The sequence below is a fragment of the Callithrix jacchus genome, chromosome 1, assembly GCF_049354715.1.
Source record: "Callithrix jacchus isolate 240 chromosome 1, calJac240_pri, whole genome shotgun sequence".
Taxonomy (NCBI): Eukaryota; Metazoa; Chordata; class Mammalia; order Primates; family Cebidae; genus Callithrix; species Callithrix jacchus.
In genome coordinates this window covers 148602189-148625081 of record NC_133502.1, presented here as the reverse complement: position 1 = coordinate 148625081, position 22893 = coordinate 148602189, and the positions used below count along the sequence as shown (strand labels likewise).

At 38.4% G+C, this 22893-nt stretch overlaps 1 protein-coding gene and 1 pseudogene across 3 annotated transcripts in view; both read right to left on the bottom strand.

Moving 5' to 3' along the window:
* TMEFF1 (transmembrane protein with EGF like and two follistatin like domains 1) overlaps positions 1 to 22893 on the bottom strand; it is a 99331-nt gene that overhangs the window by 31428 nt on the left and 45010 nt on the right. The window lies entirely within an intron of this gene.
* On the bottom strand, positions 1021 to 22263 carry LOC144579421 (large ribosomal subunit protein eL6 pseudogene; annotated as a pseudogene). Its single transcript, XR_013526890.1, has one exon. The product of XR_013526890.1 is annotated as a large ribosomal subunit protein eL6 pseudogene (transcript).

Genomic DNA, 22893 nt, shown 5'->3' with positions numbered 1-22893 from the left:
TATCTCAATGTGGTTTTGATTTGCATCTCTCTGATGACCAGTGATGATGAGCATTTCTTCATATGATTGTTGGCCTCATATATGTCTTCTTTTGTAAAGTGTCTGTTCATATCCTTTGCCCATTTTTGAATGGGCTTGTTTGTTTTTTTCCTGTAAATCTGTTTGAGTTCTTTGTAAATTCTGGATATCAGCCCTTTGTCAGATGGGTAAACTGCAAAAATTTTTTCCCATTCTGTTGGTTGCCGATTCACTCTAGTGACTGTTTCTTTTGCCGTGCAGAAGCTGTGGAGTTTGATTAGGTCCCATTTGTCTATTTTGGCTTTTGTTGCCAATGCTTTTGGTGTTTTGTTCATGAAGTCCTTGCCTACTCCTATGTCCTGGATGGTTTTGCCTAGATTTTCTTCTAGGGTTTTTATGGTGCCAGGTCTTATGTTTAAGTCTTTAATCCATCTGGAGTTAATTTTGGTGTAAGGTGTCAGGAAGGGGTCCAGTTTCTGCTTTCTGCACATGGCTAGCCAGTTTTCCCAACACCATTTATTAAACAGGGAATCCTTTCCCCATTGCTTGTTTTTGTCAGGTTTATCAAAGATTGTATGGTTGTAGATATGTTGCCTCTGTTTTGTTCCATTGGTCTATCTCTCTGTTTTGTTACCAGTACCATGCTGTTTTGATTACTGTAGCCTTGTAGTATAGTTTAAAATCCAGTAGTGTGATGCCCCCCGCTGTGTTCTTTTTCCTTAGAATTGACTTGGCTATGCAGGCTCTCTTTTGGTTCCATATGAAGTTCATGGTGGTTTTTTCCAGTTCTGTGAAGAAAGTCACTGGTAGCTCGATGGGGATAGCGTTGAATCTGTAAATTACTTTGGGCAGTATAGCCATTTTCACGATATTAATTCTTCCTAACCATGAATATGGAATGTTTCTCCATCTGTTTGTGTCCTCTCTGATTTCGTTAAGCAGTGGTTTGTAGTTTTCCTTGAAGAGGTCCCTTACGTTCCTTGTGAGTTGTATTCCTAGGTATTTTATTCTTTTTGTAGCAATTGTGAATGGCACTTCGTTCTTGATTTGGCTTTCTTTAAGTCTGTTATTGGTGTAGAGGAATGCTTGTGATTTTTGCACATTGATTTTATATCCTGAGACATTGCTGAAGTTGCTTATCAGTTTCAGGAGTTTTGGGGCTGAGGCGATGGGGCCTTCAAGGTATACTATCATGTCATCTGCAAATAGAGACAATTTGGCTTCCACCTTTCCTATTTGAATGCCCTTTATTTCTTTTTCTTGCCTGATTGCTCTGGCTAGAACTTCCAGTACTATATTGAATAGGAGTGGTGAAAGAGGGCATCCTTGTCTAGAGCCGGATTTCAAAGGGAATGCTTCCAGTTTTTGCCCATTCAGTATGATATTGGCTGTTGGTTTGTCATAAATAGCTTTTGTTACTTTAAGATACATTCCATCGATACCGAGTTTATTGAGGGTTTTTAGCATAAAGGGCTGTTGAATTTTGTCAAATGCCTTCTCTGCATCAATTGAGATAATCATGTGGTTTTTGTTTTTGGTTCTGTTTATGTGGTGAATTATGTTTATAGACTTGTGTATGTTGAACCAGCCTTGCATCCCCGGGATGAATCCTACTTGATCATGATGGATAAGTTTTTGATTTGCTGTTGCAATCGGCTTGCCAATATTTTACTGAAGATTTTTGCATCTATGTTCATCATGGATATTGGCCTGAAGTTTTCTTTTCTTGTTGGGTCTCTGACGGGTTTTGGTATCAGGATGATGTTGGTCTCATAAAATGATTTGGGAAGGATTCCCTCTTTTTGGATTATTTGGAATAGTTTCAGAAGGAATGGTACCAGCTCCTCTTTGTGTGTCTGGTAGAATTCGGCTGTGAACCCGTCTGGACCTGGGCTTTTTTTGTGTGGTAGACTCTTAATTACTGCCTCGACTTCTGACCTTGTTATTGGTCTATTCATAGTTTCAGCTTCCTCCTGGTTTAGGCTTGGGAGGACACAGTAGTCCAGGAATTTATCCATTTCTTCCAGGTTTACTAGTTTATGTGCATAGAGTTGTTTGCAATATTCTCTGATGACGGTTTGAATTTCTGTGGGATCTGTGGTGATTTCCCCTTTATCATTTTTTATTGCATATTTGGTTGTTCTCTTCTTTTTTATCAATCTGGCTAGTGGTTTGTCTATTTTGTTGATCTTTTCAAAAAACCAGCTCTTGGATTTATTGATTTTTTGAAGGGTTTTTCGTGTCTCTATCTCCTTCAGTTCTGCTCTGATCTTAGTTATTTCTTATCTTCTGCTAGGTTTTGAGGTTTTTTTGATCTTGCTCCTCTAGCTCTTTCAATTTTGACGATAGGGTGTCAATTTTGGATCTCTCCATTCTCCTCATATGAGCACTTATTGCTATATATTTTCCTCTAGAGACTGCTTTAAATGTGTCCCAGAGATTCTGGCATGTTGTGTCTTCGTTCTCATTGGTTTCAAACAACTTCTTTATTTCTGACTTCATTTCATTGTTTATCCAGTTAACATTCAAGAGCCAGTTGTTCAGTTTCCATGAAGCTGTGCAGTTCTGGGTTGGTTTCTGAATTCTGAGTTCTAACTTGATTGCACTATGGTCTGAGAGACTGTTTGTTATGATTTCAGTTGTTTTGCATTTGCTGAGTTGTGCTTTACTTCAATTTTAGAGTAGGTGTGATGTGATGCTGAGAAGAATGTATATTCTGTGGATTTGGGGTGGAGAGTTCTGTAAATGTCTATCAGGTTTGCTTGTTCCAGGTCTGAGTTCAAGCCCTGGATATCCTTTTGATTTTCTGTCTGGTTGATCTGTCTATTATTGACAGTGGAGTGTTAAAGTCTCCCACTATTATTGTGTGGGAGTCTAAGTCTCTTTGTAAGTCATTAAGAACTTGCCTTATGTATCTGGGTGCTCCTGTATTGGGTCCATATATGTTTAGGATTGTTAGCTCTTCTTGTTGTATCGATCCTTTTACCATTATATAATAGCCTTCTTTGTCTCTTTGATCTTTGTTGCTTAAAGTCTATTTTAACAGAGATGAGTATTGCAACTCCTGCTTTTTTTTGCTCTCCATTTGCTTGGTAAATCTTCCTCCATCCCTTTATTTTGAGCCTTTGTGTATCCTTGCATGTGAGATGGGTTTCCTGGGTGCAGCACACTGATGGGTTTTGGATTTTTATCCAATTTGCCAGTCTGTCTTTTGATTGGTGCATTTAGTCCATTTACATTTAGGGTTAATATTGTTATGTGTGAATTTGATACTGCCATTTTGATGCTAGCTGGCTGTTTTGCCTGTTAGTTGATGTAGATTCTTCATTATGTTGATGCTCTTTAGCATTTAGTGTGATTTTGGAATGGTTGGTACTGGTTGTTCCTTTCTATGTGTAGTGCCTCTTTCAGGAGCTCTTGTAAAGCAGGCCTGGTGGTGACAAAACCTCTGAGTACCTGCTTGTGTGCAAAGGATTTTTTTTCCTTAACTTATGAAGCTCAGTTTGGCTGGATATGAAATTCTGGGTTGAAAGTTCTTTTCTTTAAGGATGTTGAATATTGGCCCCCACTCTCTTCTGGCTTGTAGAGTTTCTGCCAAGAGATCTACTGTGAGTCTGATGGGCTTCCCTTTGTGGGTGACCTGACCTTTCTCTCTGGCTGCCCTTAGTATTTTCTCCTTCATTTCAACCCTGGTGAATCTGACAATTATGTGCCTTGGGGTTGCTCTTCTTGTGGAATATTTTGTGGTGTTCTCTGTATTTCCTGCATTTGAGTGTTGGCCTGCCTTGCTAGGTGAGGGAAATTTTCCTGGATAATATCCTGAAGCGTATTTTCCAGCTTGGATTCATTCTCTTCGTCACATTCTGGTACACCTATCAAACGTAGGTTAGGTCTCTTCACACAGTCCCACATTTCTTGGAGACTTTGTTCATTCCTTTTGGCGCTTTTTTCTCTAATCTTGGTTTCTCGTTTTATCTCATAAGTTGATCTTCGACTTCTGATATTCTTTCTTCTGCTTGGTCAATTTGGCTGTTGAAACTTGTGCATGCTTCGCGAAGTTCTTGTATTGTGCTTTTCAGCTCCTTCAATTCATTCATATTCCTCTCTAAGTTATCCATTCTTGTTATCATTTCCTCGAATCTTTTTTCAAGGTTCTTAGTTTCTTTGCATTGATTTAAAACATGTTCTTTTAGCTCACAAAAGTTTCTCATTATCCACCTTCTGAAGTCTAAGTCCGTCGTTTCATCACAGTCATTCTCCATCCAGCTTTGTTCCCTTGCTGGTAAGGAGTTTTGGTCCTTTGTAGGAGTCGAGGTGTTCTGGTTTCAGGTGTTTTCCTCCTTTTTGCGCTGGTTTCTTCCCATTTTGTGGATTTATCCACCTGTCATCTAAGTAGTTGCTGACTTTTCGATTGGGTCTCTGAGTGGACGCCCAGGTTGTTGATGATGAAGTATTTCTGTTACTTGGTTTTCCTTCTACTAGTCTAGCCCCTCCACTGTATAACTGCTGAGGTCCACTCCAGGCCCGGCTTGTCTGGGGTGCACCTATAGCGGCTGCAGAACAGTGAGGGATGCTACCAGTTTCTGTGTCTGCTATCTTTGTTCCAGAATGATGCCTGCCAAATGTCAGTCTTCTGGATATAGAGGGATCAGGGAGCTGCTTGAGGAGACAGTCTATACTTTATAGGAGCTCAAGTGCTGAGCTGTGAGCTCTGTTGTTCATTCAGGGCTGTTAGGCTGCTACATTTAATTCTGCTGCAGCAGAACTCATAAAAAAAACATTTTTTCTCAGATGCTCTGTCTCGGGGGGTTGGGGTTTTCTTTATGAGTGTCCATTGCGCTGTCCTGCCCAGCTAGGAGGCAGTCTAGTCACTATTTGCCTGCCGAGGCTCCACCCTGCTGGTGTGAGATCCGCCCTGTTGCTGCAGGCTCTGCCCTGATGCTGCAGTCTCCGCCCTGCTGCCACGGGGTATGCCCTGCAGCGGAGTCTCTTTGTTGTGGCGGGTTGCCCTGGCAACGGCAGGCTGCGTCAGCAATGGGAGTGTACCTCAGTAGGGGTGGGTTGCCTCGGTAATGGGAAATGCCCCTCCCCCACCGAGCTGCACCGTCCTGGGTTCAGCTGTGCCCGCAGTGAAACTCTCCACCCGGAGGGTTTGGAATCGCCGTTTTGTTTGTCCCACTGCCCTGGCCCAAACGCCACTTCCCTGGAATCTCCTGGCCTGGCTCACTGTCCAAGTCCCGTTCAATCAGATGGATATGCCAATCTGCCCTCTCAAGTCTCAGATTGCTGATTCAACAGGGCACCCGGACCAGTGTGTTTTGTGCGGAGCACTGTGGAGCACCGCTGAACCGGCCGCCGGCTGCACCAGCCAAAACCGCTGCACTGGCTTCCCGTGTCTCTTTTATACCTGGGAATTTCCCCGTTCTGTGGGCAACAAAGATCCGTCTGGAAATGCGGCCCTGACTCATCCTCCGTGCGTTCACCGAGAGCTTCAATCCTGGGTTGTTCTCACTGCGCCATCTTGAGTCGGTCTCCACAATTCAATTTTTAAAAGAACCAAACAGAACTTCCAGAAATAAACAATGTATCACTGGATATAAGAAACTCAACAGGCAGGTTTAACAGCAGATTTGAGAAATCAAAGGAGAGTTAGAGAATTGGAAGACAGGTCAGAGGAAAATAACCAGACCACAGCAGAGAGTCAAAGACGTGGTACATATTTTAAAAAGAGACTCAGAAGAATCAGAAGACGGTCAAAGACATGGTGCATATTTTATAAAGAGAAATGGAGGAGTCAGAAGATCTAACAAAAATCTGATTAGCATTCCAGGAGTTAAGAAAATCAGGCATGAAAATATTCTCAGCAACTTCTCTTCAAACTTTCTAAAACTAAAAAAGATACTTATCTAAATATCCAAGAAGCCCAATGAATCCCAAACAGGATTACTAAAAATGGATCCACAAACTGAAATATCATTGTGGAATTTTATAACAAGAGAAAGAATATTTTAAAAGCAGCCAGGAAGAATAGAAAGATTACCTTCAGAGAGTAAGAATAAGAAGGAAAACTGACTTTTCAAAAGCAATACTGAAGTCAAACTGTTTATAGCTAAAAGTAAAATAGTATCTGCTATGTGCTATTCTAAAGGTAGTAGAAAAATGATCCTTTAAGGAAAGTCTGAGACGCAAACACAAATGAAGAACAAAGGTCTAAATACATGGGTAACGTTAACAAAACACCAGTTGTATAAGAACAACAGTGCTCTGTATGGTTAAATTTTTTTAAGCTGGAAATTAAAATACATGATGATAATGATAGCACACACGTTAAGAGGAATTGAAATTCAAGTAATTAAGGAGAACAGTGACATTAAGAGATTTAGATTGTGATAAGCTCCAAAGGAAGGCAAGAAAGGAGGGAAAAAAAGGAAAAGCAAGACAAAAGTATAAAATCAGAAAAAAATTAAAATAGCTCAGTATTTATATTTAAGTAGACTAAATTTTCCAGTTAAATAACAAAGGTAGTTAGGCTAGATAAAAATGCAAAAGCCAGCTCTATGTTGCTTGTAAGATACATGTTAAAATGATGATACCAAAAGTTGAAAATAATAGGAAAGTGAAAGAGATATATTGCCCTCGGTATAGAAGAAACCTAGTATTGTTATATTTAATATCTGATACAAAAGACTTTAGGGCAAAAAGGATTATAGGAAATAAAGAAAGTGTCTTCATAATAATAAAAATATTTTACTCAACAGGATAATATAATAATTCTAAATATTTTAAGATAGTCTTAAAATCTATAAAGTGAAAATTGATAAAACCACAATAAGAAATTGCCAAATCTGAAGAGGCACAGTGGTTCACGCCTGTAATCCTAGCACTTTGGGAGGCTGAGGTGGGCGGGTCATGAGGTCAGGAATTTGAGACCAACCTGGCCAACATAGTGAAACTCTGCCTCTACTGAAAATACAAAAAATTAGCTGGGTGTGGTTTCAGGCACCTATAATCCCAGCTACTTGGTAGGCTGAGGCCAGAGAATCATTTGAACCCAGGAGGGGGAGGTTGCAGTGAGCCAAGTACTCCATCCTGGGTGGCAGTATGAGACTATCTGAAAAAGAAGAAATTGCCAAATCCACCATGATAGATTTTAACATACCTCTCTCAAAAACTCATATACCAAACAGATAAATATCAGCAAAACTGAAATCTTTACAGGTAAGATGACTCAATGCTGGGATTTGCTTTAAATACTTCCCAAAAAAGGTAAGGAAGGAAGAAAAGATGTAACAGAATTAGTCTTCTGAAGATGAATAAATGGGGAGGAATCCACCGATTTTCTCCTCTTTTGTTTGAAGATTTCCTTTATTAATGATGAATTAAAAGCCTAAATGTGAAAGTCAAAAACTATTAAAGATTTAGGAGAACAAATATAAGACTGAGAAATCTGAAATAAGGAATGCCCCATAAAGAGAATAAGAAGATACAAACAAAAAGATAATTATAGTCCATATAATCAACAAAGAAGTAGTATCCAGAATATATAAATACAAATCAATTTTTTAAAAAATATAAGTAATCAATGGGAAAGGGGAGCAAATAAATAAATAGAAATAACAAAGGAAACATACAAGAACATATGTGAAAAGATATTCAACCTCATTAAGAATCAGAAAAATTAAAATTAAAATCACAATGAGATACCATCCACACTCACAAAATTGGCAAAAATCAAAAACAAGGACAAAACCCAAGTACTAGAAAGGATGAGGAACTAAGGGAACTCTCATACTCTGCTGGTGGGAAAGCTTACCAGGACAGCAACTTTGGAAAACAGGCATTCTGATGAAAAACTAGACTTGCACATGCTCAACAATTTCACTACTAGGCAAGGCCTTGAAAATCTCCTACATATAGGCTGGGCATGATGGCTCATGCTTGTAATCCCAGCACTTTGGGAGGCCGAGGCGGGCAGATCACTTGAGGTCAGGAGTTGAAGACGAGTCTAGCCAACAAAATGAAACCCTACCTCTACTAAAAATATAAAAATTAGCCAGGCATGGTGGCAGGTCCCTGTAATCCAGCTACTCAAGAGGCTGTGAGGCATGAGAATCATTTGAACCCGGGAGGTCGAGGTTGCAGTGAGTGGAGATTGAGCCACTGCACTCCAGCCTGGGTGACAGAGCAAGCAAGACTCTGTCTCAAAAAAAAAAAAAAAAAAAAAAAAACAGAGAGAGAGAGAGAAAATCTCCTACACATGTACACCAGAAAATGTGTAAGAATGTTGACAGCAGTATTATTCATGAGAACAAAAGACTAGAAAAATCAAAATGTCCAACAGTAAAATGGACTGTAAAAGAATGTGGTACAGGCAAACAATCAAATTCAACGAGCAGTGAAACTGAATTAACTACAGCTAGGTGCATCAACATAAACGAATCTCAAAAACATAATGCTATGTAAAAGAAGATCAAGAAGAATACATACAGCTGATTCAATTTATACAAAATGCAAAAGCAATCGAAAGCCAGATTACAGATTATTAAGGGATCTATCACATGTGATAAAACTATAAAGAAAGCAAGGGAATAATTTCTGCAAAGTGCAGTATACCATGTGGCTGAGAGGAGATGCAATTAGAGAGGGACATGGGGGGCCCTAAAGTACAGTCAGCCTTCTATATCCTCAGGGCCGACTGCAGGACTTTGAGCATCCTTGGATTTTTGTATCTGTGGGGGGTATCAGACCAGTTTTCCACAAATACTGACAAATACTGTTCTGCTAAAATTCTGTTTCTTGCCTTGGGAGGCAGATTCACAAAAGCTCATTTTATTTTGCACATTAAACCAAATGTGTAAGTTTCAGCTTTCATACACTTATGAATATATATTTTAAAATTTAAAAATTAAGGCAGCAGAAAACAATTTTAAATTCATAAGAATATTCACTAAAGTCAAAAAAGATATATTGTACCAAAAATTTAATTTCTGGAAAACAAGAAGTGAAAGGACCAAAGAATGTTTTGGAAAGTTAGCTAATCACAGAAGGTGAGTTCAGGTAAAAGTTTTGCATAAGAAAAGGGCACAGATAAACGCAGAGAATAACAATCTACTATGCATGGGTGAAAACATGTGAACAAATATTTAGTCATAGCATCTCTGTATCTAAACAAATACTGAAAGAATGCCATGCTGAAAAGGACTTTAGAAATCCATCTATTCTAATCCATCTATTCAGTGCAGGGATCCTCTCAGCAGTATTTGTGACCTTATTGTTACATTGCTCCTTCCAGAGCATTTGCAGCCATAGACAACTTGCTATCTCACCGAGGCAGTACACATCATGGGTGAGTAGTTATTACCTGGGCTGAGCCCCAAACATGCATCCTAATTAATTTCCACCCACTGACTCTAATTCTGGTCTTGTAACAAATGCAAAATATCATTTAAATGTTCAAAGATAATCATCATATTGCATATAAGTTTTCACGTCAAGTTTATTGAATGATTCCTTATTTGTTATAGTATCCAAACCTCCCCATCATCCTGATCACCCTCCAAATTCAGTAGGTCATAATACTAGGCCAAGAACAAAACAAGGACTACAATACAGAGAAGCTATTACCTTAACGTTCGGGACACTATGTTTACATAACACAGGCATGATTGCATTAAATTTCTGGTAACCACATCAAACTTTAGACACATACGCAAGTTCTTAATATACTCAACTCTGTAGGTATGGCCTGCAAAACATGTGACCACTATTGTCTGGAACCCAGGGTTAGGACTTCACATTTATCTCTAATATTTTAGATTATCTATCTCAGCATGCTGAAATCTTTTGGACTCTAATTTATCATCTAACATCTCTTCTAGATTGACATATTCATCATGTTGACAAGTCATCAATAAAAGCACTGATTAGAACAGGATAAAGAGAGCCATGTGTCACATCCGAAGAAACCTACCTTCCATGTTTATAAAAAAAATTAATCCATTACTGAACATCTCTTAAGGAAAGTTGTTGGCAGCTAGAATTGCAGCTATCATCTGACCGGACTTCCTATGTCATGTATACCAAGCCAGATTGATGATTATCTTGCTTAGGTTCATATACAGTACAATTAAGGCCCAGCTCTGGTACCGTAATCTTATCACACTATCAAAAAAGAAAATGAGGTAGCTTTAGCATGCTCTTACTAACAATCTCAGCTTGCACTCGGAAATAAAGTTAATAAAACAGAAGACTTAAAAAGAAATGTAACGCTAAAAGGTCACTTTGGCCCCGTTACCAAAGTAAGTGACAATGCTTTTTTATGTTAAACAAATGTACAAAGACTTTTCCCATTACTTAAATAAAACTTGAGGTATTAAATTAATTTTGAAACCATCCTGCTCGATTTTCCAAGGAAAGACCACATTTCTCCTCATTTTCTTTGTTCCCAGTTTCTCTTCCTCAAGGCTCAGCATAAAGGGGAAAAAAATCACACAACAACCACTTTCATTTAACAATTTTCTGAGCCCTACAATATGATGCAAGGTTTGCATAAAAACTGCCAGGATATTATCCCTAGAAATAGGCTTTTAAAAATTCAATCTATTTTTTCTACTAAAGAAGAGTATTTCTGATTCTCTCAATAGGGTCTTGATATACACATACTATTAGTTTTACTTTTGAAATAAATGACACGCTTCTAGTACTAATAAACATAGCCTGATCTATATACACACTGCTACATTTTAGAGAGCCCACGCTCATTTCTACAGAAGATATTGTCTTTTAATATATCAAAATAAAACAAGGTTTTTAAGATACCCTCCAAATTCCAAATTACTATATTAAATGTCAAATCTAAATATGTATTTGTCTTTAAAGGAGTAATACAATCATAAAAATATTTGACAATGACTATTATCATGGCTATAGGTAAGCTGCAGTGAAATAACATGAGACTAGCAGAATAAAGAGGGTCAAATCAGGCAAAGGAGAAGACAAAATTTCAAAGAGCAATCTGGTAAAGTTAACAATTTTTTTTAAAAGGTAACCAGTCATTTAATTAGATTATTAGGATATTTAAAACACCAATTTGTGAGGATAAATTCCATTTGTCGGGGCAAACAGATCGCAGGTAGCCCTGGAGCTGAGGAATAGCTTTGATTTTTGGTAAAACTTGTGAGTCCACAGCTTTTTGATCAATCTTGCGCTGCTCTGTAATCTCGTATTTCTCTTTTTCTGTGTCGAAGATCTCACCTTCCTGGTGTCTGGGCTTCCGCAGCTTCTTCTTCTTGAAGTAAGCATCAGTAAGATGTTTTGGGATTTTTACATTGCTGATATCAATTTTGGTTGAGGTGGCAATGACAAATTTCTTGTGCGTTCTTCGCAGAGGAACTCAATTGAGAACCAGAGGTCCAGTCACAAGTAACAAGCCACTAGCCAGCTGCTTCAGGAAAACCACCCTCTTGCCCCTGTGGCATCCAGTGAGGATGATCAGAATGGTCCCAGGGGTAATGCTGGCTCGCAGTTTTCTCACATGCTGACTAAAGGGTTTTCTGCCGTGGTTCAACAGCTTTCGAGGCACATCTTCAGTAGGATAATACGTAGGCATTTTGCGAAGTTTAACCACCCGGGTACTGCCGTTTTTGTCACCACCAACTGGTTTTGTAACAGTTGCAAGAACCTTCCCCTTCTTTTTCTTTTCAACCTTGGATTTAGCCGCTGAGTACTTCCTCTTGTACATGGCCTTTCTGGAATACATGGCAGATTGGGAATACCTGCCAGTTCCTCTGACAAGAACAGGATTGCGGCTGCAATGGGGCTTCCCCTTCTTGGGCTTTTTAGCCTTGAGGCTACCCTTTTTCACTTTGCTACCAGCATCAGCCTTCTTGGCTTCAGGTTTCTTCTCTTTAGTATCCAGCTTCTCAACTTTTTCACCCGCCATCTTGCAAGATGGGAAAGACAACAATCTTTTTAGTTGTTGAGTTTTGTTTTGTTTTCGAGACACAGCTTCACTGTGTCGTTCAGGCTGGAGTGCAGTGGCATGATCTCAGCTCACTGCAACCTCCACCTCCCAGGTCCAAGCCCGCCTCAGCCTCCCAAGTAGCTAGGATTACAGGCACATGCCATCATACCCGGCTAATTTTTGTATTTTTGGCAAAGGCAGGGTTTCACCATGTTGTCCAAGCTGGTCTCGAACTCCTGGCCTCAAGTGATTCCCCCTCCTTGGCCTCCCAAAGTGCTGGGGTTACAGGTATGAGCCACCACGCCCAGCCTGGTTAGATTTTCTGGTAAATTCCTATTAGTAAAGGAAAATGAAAGACAGGTAATAAAAGGGATGATCCAAAAAAGGGAAGTGCTTCTTTCCTTTCAATATGCCCCAAGGAATAAGAAATATTTATAAACGATATGAATTAAGTAATTAAGGAAAGGGATAAAGACAAAGCCTTCACTAAGCAAAACCAATTTCTTGATTCATGGAGAACACAGTTCAAAAACACAAAGGTGAAGAAAATGGAGAAGTAATAAAAAATGAATTAAGAAACAAGGGGGGAAAAAGTAGAGCTCAACCTAGAATAAAGGCACTATTTGCTGTCACTTTATCATATATTAAATATATAGAGAGATGGATGGTTTAAAGCAGGGATCAATCCTAGCAATTACAGCAGTGGGTCAATCCAGACCTATGCTTGTTTTTGCACACCCAGAAGCTAAAAATGGTTTTCACATTTTTAAAGAGTTAGCTATGGTGAAGATCACATGTGGCCTGGTAAACCTGATACAATTACCATCTAGCCCTTTACAAAAAATTTTGCCCACCCCAGTCTAAACAATGAAAGTAGGCAAAACTGGGATGGCAATAAAATAGAAATGGCAGTTAATGGAAGACAATGTCAGCAACATAGCAAAATACATACCAGTCCAATAAGAAACAAGTAATTACTTGTTTAACAAGTGCCATTGTTATAGTGGGCATTGCAGCTCAACCAGGAAATGCCTTGTTCAAATGTATGAAAAAAGACAGTGCTCCTCAGTGGGATGGTACCACTGCTTCTAAGACTAAGAACTGTGAAAACAATCACTGCTGTTTTCAATGGCATACAAAGAAAGAAGATTAAATTATCATCTCAAGTAAAGTCCAGCTCAGTGAAACAATAAGCAAAGGAAAAAATATTAGATTACAGAGGCCATGGATACTACTGATTATAGTGATTACAGCTGTCTGCAGACTGGCAAGCGTAGCAGAGGTCATGATGCCCAAAGCACAGAAGCGTGCACTCAAATGAATAAAAATCACTCTTCAGTAAATATGCTAAATTCAAAGCATTTAATTACATTTACTCTGCACCTACTGTGTGGGTATAGTCACATTTGCCTCATCTAACCCTGACAACTATAAATTATCAGTATGGAAACTGAATATGAAGGAAATCTAAAAGCCCCAGATCAAAAAAAAAACTAGTGAGGGGCCGAGACCAGTGTTTTCTCTGTTCATTACAGCAGTTATACCAAATAAATGTCTAAGCATGGAACTGCCATATGAAAAGGTATTTTTCATGTTTACCATAAAATTTTTCATTAAACTCTACCACATCCACTTCTAACACTTCCACTTTTCTTTCTAACACACCAGAGACACTCCTGCCTCAAGACCTTCTCTCTTCCTGAAACACTCTTCCCCAGACAGCCTCCTGGTTACATCCCTTCCCTCAACGTTTTTTTCTCAAATCTTAAAAGAATCAAAAATAAAGCTAAACACTCATTTAAAAAGTTAGAAAATGAACAACAGAAAAAAAATCCAAATAAAAACAAAAGGAAGAAAAATACATATCAACAGAAACTTAAAAGTTACAACAGAGGTTAATAAAACCAAAAGTTGGTTCTTTGAAAAGACTTTCGAACTGATAAATGCAAGCTTTTCTGCAGGCTTTTTCCTGAGAGAAAAAGCAGTATCAGGAATGAAAAAGACTAAAAATTTCACAGGGATAATGATTTAAAAGATAATAAAATGGTGGCTCACGCCTATAATCCCAGCACTTTGGGAGGCCGAGGCGGGTGGATCACAAGGTCAAGAGATCGAGACCATCCTGGTCAATATGGTGAAACCCCGTCTCTACTAAAAATACAAAAATTAGCTGGGCATGGTGGTGCATGCCTGTAGTCCCAGCTACTTGGGAGGCTGAGGCAGGAGAATTGCTTGAACCCAGGAGGTGGAGGTTGTGGTGAGCCGAGATCGCGCCATTGCACTCCAGCCTGGGTAACAAGAGCAAAACTCTGTCTCAAAAAAAAAAAAAAAGGATAATAAAAGGTTATTGTAAACAACATTATGCCAGCAAGTTTGAAAACCTAGGTGAAATGATAACTTTTAAAAAATACGATTAAGTTCTAACAAAAAAAGAAACAGAAGCTGAAGGGTACCCTAATCATTAAAGAAACTAAATCAGTTGTTCTTAAAAAGTCCCTTAAAGATAGCATCGGATCCAGGCTTTTTTTAAAAAGACAATTTATAAACACATCCATTCTAATTTTTCAAAAGTAGGTATTAAAAAAAAAATAAATAACAGACTCACTCTCTGTCTCCCAGGATGCAATGCAGAGGGGTTTGAGTGATTCTTTTGTCCTAAGCATCCAAAGCAGCTGAAATTACAGGCATGTGCCACCATGGACCCAGCTAATTTTTTTTTTTTTTAAAGTAGAGACAGAGTTTCATTGTATTGTTCAGGCTGGTCTCGAACTCCTAACCTCAGGTGATCCACTCACCTCAGTATCCCAAAGCACTAATATTACAGGTATGTGCACCATGCCCAGCCAAAAGTAGATAATTTCACTCTTACACAAAGTCAACCAGAGACTAGAAAAAAAACACTCCCTAACTCATTTTAAAAGGCCACATAACACTAAAAAGTAAACAAAGAATAATTATAATTCATTGACTACAAATGAATCAAAGAGAAATCCATGAGTCCTGACTGATAGAAAAGAAAATCTCACTCTTTCAATAGACAGAATACCAACTAATAATGCATAGGTACAAAAAGAGGCTGCAATCATAAAATAAAAGTAAAATGCTCTAAAAGTGAGTACTCTGAAAACAAAAATGAGCTCCTGGAAATCGAAAGTTGTAACAGAAATGAGAAACTCATAAAGTTGAAAAAATCTCTCAAAAAGTACAGCAAAAAAACTTTAAAACAGAAACCAGGGGGGAAAAAAGATAAAATAAGGACTAGTCCAGCATGTCAACATCCAAATCATAGGAGTACCAAAACAGAAAAAAGAGGAAAGGAAATCATTAAAGAACTAATTAAAGAAAGTTTTTCAAAAGAGAAGATAGTAAGTATGTAGGAAAAGGCATAATATTGTCAAATATCATTACCCTGGAGACCACAAGAAGACTCTACATGCTTCAAGAGAGAAAAAATTATATACAAAGGATCAAGAATTACAATAGCTTTAAGCTTTAACAGCAGCACTGGAAGCTAGAAGACAAGAAAGCAATGCTTTCTTAATTCTCAAGGAAATTTGTCTCACACCTAGAATTATGCACTTGCAAAGTTCTAAATGAAATATTAGGTGTAGAATAAAAATACTTAAACACTTCAAACAAGGTTTCAAATGTTTTTAAAATCTTATACCTTTTCATAAGAAGCTGCTTAAAGAAGCAATAAAATGGGAGAGTAAAACCAAGAAGTTAAAAGCAAAAATAGAAGAAACACAGTATCCTATATAGGAGGGAGAGACAAAGGAATTTCTTGGAGGATACTAGTGGTATAACAAAAAATATCCTTGGTCTTTGTTTCCAGTTCTTGCTATAGAGTTCCCTTGACATTTCTTGAGTGATAGGACAGTTCTTATATTCTAGTGAGATAACACATAGGGTGAGGGGGTAGGGGGTTACCAGAAAAACCAAACACAGTGATTAGAAGGTTAGAACTTCTCCCTCCAAGCCCCACCCCAATTCTCCTACATCTGGGAAGGGGACAGGGGTTGGATATTAAGTTCAATCACCAATGGCCAGTGAGTTAACCAGTCATGCTTACATAATAAAGCTTCAGTTTAAAAACTCAGAATAAGGGGGGTTCAGGAGCTTCCGGGTTGGCGAGCACATCTCAGTGGTGCACTTGACTCCATGGGGACAGATGCTTCTGCACTCAGGACCCTTCTGGACCTTGCTTTATGTACTTCTTCACCTTGCTGATCATTTGTATCCTTTACAAATAAATAATAAGTATAGTGCTTTCCTGAGTTCTGTCAGCTGTTTCAGCAAATTAGGTAGGGCATGGGAACTTCAAGATTTATGGTCATCTGGGCAGAAGTGGGGGTAACCTGGGGACCTCATTTGCAGCTGGTTATAAAATGGGGGCAGTCTTATGGGACTGAGTCCTTAACCGTAGGTCTGCACTAACTCCAAGTAGTTACTGTGAGAATTTAACTGAATTGTTGGACATCTACGTAATGTCAGAGAATTGGAGAATCGATTGTTGTTGGAAAAGATATCATACTGAAGGGAGATCCTGGGATAACAGCTATATACAAGATGCAGAGGGTAATCAGTCCACAATGAAATAGTTTAACTCTGTAGACAGCTGTGTGGATGGCCAGCACTACCAAGGTGCCTAGTGCTATCGTACCCAACTTCCAGTCAGAAGGCAGACTGCCCAGATAAGCCTGGCCCAGATTCTTATCTGTAGTTGGTTTGTCTTGTACATAAGATAATGAAGTCCCTGCTCTCCCCTTCACATTTTGCTGAAAGAACCAACTCAGCACACTCACTTAATTGACATACTCCTGACAGCTGAAGGTGTGCTATGGGGAGATTAGAAGTAAACAACACAGAGCAGAGCAGTCCATTCTGATCACATTTCTACCAGTGATCCATACATTAGAATCCCTTCAGATGCCTCAACTGTAGTGAGCCTACCTATCAGATGCCTCAATTGTAGTGGGCCTACACTCTCCATGACTCTGTGACTCCAATACTCATGGCTTCGTCCACTGACTTCCCCAAAGGGAACCTTGTAAACTCTTTGGGCAGCTGAAAACCAGACTCTGCCCCGGAGGCTGTTCAATATGTCTTCTGTAAGCCTTCCTCTCTAAGGGGGCACTATTGTCCTTTCCTTCCATGGCTAGGTTAACACAAGGTACTGGAAATAATAGCAGTATTCTATTTTGTGCCCTAGGTATTACGTACATATGTGGTTTTTAATTAGTATTCTTTAAATTGCACATGTATGTTTAAACACTTCTGTATGCAGTATACATTTTACAACAAAGATTTTAAATAAGGTACAGAACTATGTGTATAGTGTGATGCCATTAGTTTTAAAAAAGAAAAAAATATTTGTACATATTTCCTTGCACGTACATAAAATAGCCCTGGGAGATTAAACAAGAAACAGATCACAGTAACTGCCTCTAGTGAAGACAACTGAGTGACTGGGAACATGGGTAGAAATGATACCTTTCATTCTAGAGCCTTTTTAAGCTTTTGAATTGACAACACTAAATTTCAAAGGCATAAATGCATATATACATACATAAATGAATGCATAAATTCAATGGCTTCTATGATTTAGCACTATAATTCTGGCAAATCACAACTCCAAGTCTTTAAAATAGGGATAATATCTCAAAACACTGCTGACAGGATCAAATAAGATTTTGTAAAAAGCCCTTTGAAATCTATCAAATTCTGTGCATATCTGAATTGTATTATTATTTCTGAAAAAATCCATCCTTTTGCTTCCTTTTTTCTTAACCCTAAATAGAAAGTGCCATTTCTTCTCAATATAGTAAGCTTATTTAGCAGTTAGGAAAACATTGGCTTAAACTAATTCATGTCAGGTTACTGAGATTTAACACACACCTAATAAAGCCTGCAACAAATTCAATATAGTCTTTTCACACATATTAAATCCTTACAACCACCATGTAAGCAGCTCTAAGTGAATAATAAAGGCCTAGTGTTGATTGCCACTAATTCAATAAAGGCCTAGTGTTGATTGCCACTAATTCAACAAAGGCCTATAAAAAGACCCATCCTAAGATACCCAACCTTATGGCCAGTTTACCCAAGACAGAAATCAGCAAGACAAAGTCCCTGCCCTCAGGAAGCTCACAGTCTACTTAGTGCTACACAGAGGTAGTTTTTCAAGACCAAGAAGAAACACAGAATATGATCATATAACTTAGAGGTACTGTGGGAGAAAGTACCTAGGCTTCCAAGAAGAGGTAGTGAATCTGACCTAAGTCATGCAGCATCTAAGTCTAGAAGGAGAAGTAGGAGTTAAAACAAGCTGATAAACAGAAATGAGACTTCAGGAAGAGGGAATAATAGGAAAAATGGGTAAGAAAGTGTTCAATAATAACAGGGCATTCAGAAAACTGCAAGAGAATGTAGGGAGAATCAGTTTTGGATTTTAAAGGCAAAACTCTCTTACTGGTAACTGTCAAAGGACTTTAGGAAAATATTTCTGAAAAAAGAAGCCTGTCATTACTAACATCCAGATTATACTTTGGACAAAATAATGTTTGTGTTTTTAAAAAAAAAAAATTATTTTTTCATTATAATATAAGGGGCTACAGAAGGAACTTATTAAACCTAAAAATAGTTTTAAACTATATATCCAGGCCAGGAACAGTGGCTCACGCCTGTAATCCCAGCACTTTCGGAGGCGGAGGTGGGCAGATCACAAGGTCAGGAGTTCAAGACCAGCCTAACCAACATGGTGAAAACCCGTTTCTACTAAAAATGCAAAAAAAATTAGCTGGACATGGTGGTGCCCTCCTGTAGTCCCAGCTACTGAGGAGCTAAGGCAGGGGAACTGCTTGAACCAAAGCGGTGGAGGCTGCAGTGGGCCATGATCATGCCACTGCACCCCAACCTGGGCGACAGAGCGAGACTCTGTCTCAAAAAAAAAAAAAAAAGTATATATCTCTCTCTTATATATAAGAATAAGGGAGTGCTAATGACAAAAATTACTGCCATCTCTGATTAGGAGGAAATAAGAGCAGAAGAATAGAAAAGGTACTTCTTCAGTTCTTTTTTTTTTTTTAAGTACATGAAGCTTCCAGAAAGGAGAATATATTGCAGGACACAAATGTATTGCATTACTCTGTTTACACAGGAGAAAAGATATCATTGTACCTTCTGAGGGACAGACTCGTCAGATTGTAGTACTGACGAGGAATCTGCATCAAAACAGAAAATGGGACCACAAATGACTAAGATGTCCAGCAGGGGGATTACACTGCTTATCCATGTTGTCTGTCACACTCTGCACCTATGTGATTCTCTGAGCAACTCTGAAATATAGGTATCACTCAGGGGGAAAAAAATGGAAATAGCATCTCCAAAAAGGAGACTGACATCAAAGAGGCAGAAGAGCAGGGGCTAGTTCCATAAAGTGCATTGCAGACAAAGTTCAAAAGGAATAACTGGAGGATTTTTATAACTCAACTGCATTGGCATTAGGCCTGATGATCCTATAGATTCCTCACACCATTCCTGGGTAGGGATTTAGGTTGAGTATATAAAAAGCACCAAAGTGAAGGAGTCCTATGATTATGTGGCCCCACTGTCCAGAGAAACAGCTGATGGCCATCTTACAGCAATAACTTCAGCCTTGGACAGATTAGAAATACTGTTTAGAAACAGAGGGAGTGTGGTACTAAGAATATATGGTTAAAGAATATAAGTTGCTGTACAGGAAGTGCTGTTTTCAAGTTTTAAGACCAAGCAGGAAGTCTATGCACTGTTTCACAGTGGTCACAGTGAAATACTGAAACCCACAGTGAAATACTGAAACCCACTTATTTCAAGACCCACCACTCAAGGGGTCTTGAAATATGGGGAGTGAAATATGGGGAGTCATATTTCTTGGAACCTCAACCACCTACACCTCTAGGTATAAATTTTAAAGGTAAGCATTGATGAACATAACTGTCACAAACTCATGCAAAGCCCACAATGTCGTTGAAGAAATGCAGTGAGTTTCAGGAAGGGAGGGTTGTGGGGGGGAAGCCTCTTAGAAGCAAAAGTAATTTAAATTATAAGTAAATTAAAATAGCCATTGAGCAGACAATAAAGATAAAATACATGCAATAAATAAAGTTCATGCACTTCACTCAGAAGAACCTATACACTCTTATTTTACATTTAGAACTTATCTCTATTGAGATACAGTTTCCTATTCCAGGGAAACAGTGTTTGTTTCCTATTACAGGGAAGCAGAGAAGCAAATTAAAAGTTGAGGACATCTATTACAGTCAAACTCATTGCCAAGGCACACTGACAGTACCATAAGCAGCAGCTAATGGCCTTATTAGGGAAAAGAAAACTTATTTTTAAAAAACAGATATGAGAACCCCAAACACAAAGCTAAATGAAGCCTTAAGTGCAGCAGGGAAACAACTACCACACATCATTGACCTCTACATGTGTGTGCACAACACAATAGATTGATTCCTTGTCATAAGACCTACGTTCTGGTTCTCCATTCAGCCTTTTCTGAATTCACCATCACCTATAAAATCAGGATAATACTTCCTTGCCCTTCTACCAAACAGAAGTGCCCAGAACAGCTTAAAAATATACACGTGTAAAAAATGCTCTGAAAACTGTAACATACTACATGATATGTAACAGTAAGAATATGTTAATATGTTCTATATATTCTGTTTAAGAAGGCAAAGAAGTATGTAATGTATTTAAATCAATTTCACTTAAATGGCTAAATAAAAAATAGTACTTCTCTTAATAGCAGAAAATTAACTTACACAGTACCATTTATCCTCTCACCAAAATGCCAGATTTTTTTTTAACAACTATCAGCAAGAGAAAGAATTTTTAAAAGCAAGAGAAAGATTTTAGTCAGCCGGGCACGGTGGCTCACGCCTGTAATCCCAGCACTTTGGGAGGCCGAGGTGGGTGGATCACGAGGTCAAGAGATCGAGACCATCCTGGTCAACATGGTGAAACCCCATCTCTACTAAAAATACAAAAAAATTAGCTAGGCATGGTTGGGCGTGCCTGTAATCCCAGCTACTCAGGAGACTGAGGAAGGAGAATTGCTTGAACCCAGGAGGTGGAGATTGCAGTGAGCTGAGATCACGCCATTGCACTCCAGCCTGGGTAACAAGAGTGAAACTCCGTCTAAAAAAAAATAAAAAAAAAAAAGATTTTAGTCATTATTTGCAAATCAGATAGGTTAGATAACATTTCTTCTGACAGGAAAGATATATCAGATTGAGTAAAGACAAAGTATGTTTGATTTTCTGGGTTGGTTTGTTTGTTTGTTTTTGGAGACCGGGTCTTGCTCTGCACCCAGGCTGGAGCACAGTGGCACAATCGTGCAGCCTAGATCTCCCAGGCTCAAGCTTTCTAAAGTGCTGAGATTACAGGTGTGAGCCACCACAAGCTGGCCTAAAATAACATTTTAAATGAATACTTATACCTAAAAAAATACATGCAATACACATCTATTATAGTTATACTATAGAGCAATACTTTTCAAACTGTAGGTCATAATCACTAGTAGATTATGAAGTCAATTTAGTGGTTCACTGCCAGTATTTCATAAGAAAATAGGATAGAAAATATTAGGGTACATTGCATTTAATAAAGGTAAGTACTATTCCAGAGAATTTTGTTTGACTTAATATGTATTAGTACCATGTGCATATACACAGGACTGCTGGATAGCAATGTAAATGTATTTTTCACATGAGGTGTAATCAAAAAAGACTGAAAGCCACTGGTAAGAAATTCGATAAAAAGGTATTTAGTTTCTAGATGCCAGCTAAGAATGAACAGAATTTAAAAGCAGCTAGTACTCAGAGTGACCAAAACTTAATACAGAAGTAAAGAAATCACAGCTAGGACCAGGGTGATGAAGAGGGCAGTGTTTTAAAAAAAAAAAAAAAAAAAGTCACTGTGCAGCAGTCCTCAAAGTAGGAAAAACACAACAGCATTACATCCGGGAACTTTTTCTTTAAAAGAAAATTATAGAGAGGCAGATGGTAAGAAAAGCACTGTATTGGTAATTAGAAGAATATGCCCCATCAAACCCTCTGACTTTACTCCTCAATGGTTTCATCTTTAAAATGAGAGGATCAGACTAGAAGATAAATATTAAGATCCTAACTTAACACTCTGATTCCAATGGAGTTCATAATAATTAAGTCATAACAGAACTACTTAAATTACAACTGAGCTTTTCTTCTTAATAACTAAAAAGTTATCTTTTAATAAGAAAATTATGTAACATCTTAATAAATAATAGGTTTTTATATAAAAATCAAGACTTAATGGCGAATGTCATATTTCTGCTTCTTTCCATATTCCAGATCTAAACAGCCCAGCTGGATGGGTAAAAATTACCCTTAGATACATTACTATTCACCTGGTAGCAACCATGAAAAGCACATGGAAGGTGCCTGAGAGAGTTATATAACTGCATATAACTTTCTTAGTACCATGGCCCACTTAAAAGTTAAAAAAAATAAATAAATAACCACTGAGATACATTGGTAAAACAACTGCAACCAGTAATAACTGTTTTACAGATGAAAAGATTCAATATTTCCAAAACTTCCTTTTGTTTCTTTCCATTGAAGGATCAAACACTTTAGATTAATCACTTTTCTCCCGGGAGGAACCTCCACCTTCTCCCAGACCCTGGGCCAATAAAAAGAGTTCCCTAGAGTTTCCTCTGGAATGACTGACTTTTAGTTTCTTCCGGCACCCGTGAAATTCAAACATAAACCATTAAATCTCCCAGATGGAGAGAGCAATGCGAAGGGGGCATGGCGCTGGGAAATTCTTGCCCTTAAAACTACTCCAGCTTGTGGACCCAGAAAAAGAACACATTCCCTCAGTAT